This window comes from Aplysia californica, unplaced genomic scaffold (genome assembly GCF_000002075.1).
Source record: "Aplysia californica isolate F4 #8 unplaced genomic scaffold, AplCal3.0 scaffold00888, whole genome shotgun sequence".
Classification (NCBI taxonomy): Eukaryota; Metazoa; Mollusca; class Gastropoda; order Aplysiida; family Aplysiidae; genus Aplysia; species Aplysia californica.
Genome location: NW_004798158.1, coordinates 45289 through 47640, shown reverse-complemented (window position 1 = coordinate 47640; position 2352 = coordinate 45289).

Genomic DNA, 2352 nt, shown 5'->3' with positions numbered 1-2352 from the left:
CACACACACACACACACACACACACACACACACACACACACATCAAAGAGCGTCTTTGACCGAACTGTCTCTTCCTGATGCAGACGTGTTGGTAAAGCGTTGGAGCTCTCTTGCATCCTGTTTAATTGATGTAATGCGTAACTGGGTTAGTAACATAGAGGTAGGTCCTGCTGATATGGCACTGCTACTGTCTCATTTTAACGAGAGAGAGAGAGAGAGAGAGACAGAGAGACAGAGAGACAGAGAGAGAGACAGACAGACAGACAGACAGACAGACAGACAGACAGAGAGAGAGAGAGAGAGAGGGGGGGTTGATGGGTGTGTGTATGTATGTATGTGTGACGGATAGATTGACAGATAGACAGACAGAGGGAAATAACGAAAGATTGGGGCGGGGTGGGTGGGAGCGGCGACCCAATTCAGGCATGCCTCCAGATCTGTTATCACCCTCAACAGAAAACGGCTGTAACTGTAATGGGTTGTGTAGGCTGGGAGTGTGCTCCTGATACTGATACTGATAGCCCTGCCGGAGGTCAACTACATCGTCCTCGTTCTGCTATTTGTTTTGGGGTTGAAAAGGGGAGGGTTTGGGGGGGGGGGGTCGGTTGTTGTTGCTGTTTAGTGTTGTTTAAACAACTCCCTGAGAACGACTGAGCTCGGTGAACAGCCACCATTATTATCCTGTAGCACCGCACCCGCTTCACAGAACCACAAGAGTGCATACAGACATGGCAATAATGTGCTACACATTACACGGGAAACTATCAAAGTCGCGCACTTTGGAGAAAAAACTATCAAAGCGCGCACTTTTTGACAATATCGATACAATTAGATTGCCGATTCCATTCTACAGTTGCAGCTTACAGTTCCCTTGACAAAATTATTGTTTACCTCCCCTCTCCAAATTTATTCGTCTTTCTGGAGACATTATGAGATTTCCAGTCCATTTCTAAGCTGAGATTAAAATAAAAATCCACAGAGCAATCAGAAAGGCACTACCAAGAAAAAAAAAAAGAAAGGAGAATGTGTTACAAGTAAATTACATGTATGTACGCAGATGGACAAGACTCACAACTTCAATCTTTATCCTGAATGAGGAAGAAGATGCTGCCCTACCACTTTAAAATTAATCGTCCCTGTCCTGTATATATGTTTTTTATAACTGAGAAGCCCATTTGTTTCATTCAAAATCTAACTATTGATATATTATGCTTGTCTTAAGCAGAAGGTACATAAATTAATTGTTGGATAGTATTTGTTTTGGTAATCGGCAGTCTTATTGTATCGATATCGTCAAAAAGTGTGTAGCTTTGATAGTTTTTTCTCGAGAGTGCGAGGCTCTGATGTTCTCCCATTACACAATTGGAGAGAAAACTATGTATTTGCGGTTTCGAGGTGGGTGGTTGGCGGGTGCTCTGGTGTGGTTTGCTCCTTATTTTCTATCAAGCATCTGTCGTTTATCTCTCCTCCTTCTTTTTTGTGTATTTTACTCTCTTGAAACACATCTATTTTTCTTCACTTATATGACCTTATTGTGTTCTAAGGTGCCGTAAAACACTAACTAAAACTATGCCGCTTTGAGAATCGACAGAGACCTGCACGGTTTGTTATCACCACCTGACTGCCACTGTGGATGAATGAATGAATGAATGAATGCATGAATGAATGAATGAATGAATGAATGAATGAATGAATGAATGAATGAATGAAGAAAAAGAAGAAGAAGAAGAAGGAAAGGAAAGAAAGATGAGGAGAAGGAGCAACAGTAGTAACCAAGACAGTAAAACGACAGTAACAACAACAACAACAACAACAACAACACGACGCCCGCCTTCGCACAGCTCAAGCTCAAACATTGGCATGGAGGTGTTGTTTGGTGTACAAGCTATTACACAACATTATGGAGTATTCAGGGCCTGACTTGTTAAGTGGGTCGTTAGTGAGTGCTCTGGTGTGGTTTGCTCCTTCAAACATCCATCGTCATTACTTCTGCCCCGTCTTTTCTTAATACTTTACTCTCAGGTAGTAACACATCTAATTTGCGGCTCTCGTATGACCTATTCATGTTGCACGTGTCAATACTCTTACCAAACTTATAACTAAACCACTCAATTATGGGGCATTGTCTGAGCCCTTGACTTGTTGGTCTTATCGATGACCGAGGCAGTGCAGCCGGTCATGGTCTAGAATCTAGATCTATACATGGGAGGATTGAGTGTGAGACTGTCGGTATTGGGCTGCTAGCTGCTAGTGCTCCACTTTGTGGGTGAGGCCAAAGATGGTTCCGTTTAGAGGGGGAATGGAGGGATTGTGTTGTTGTTGGGTTGTTGTTGTTTTTTTTTGGGGGGGGGG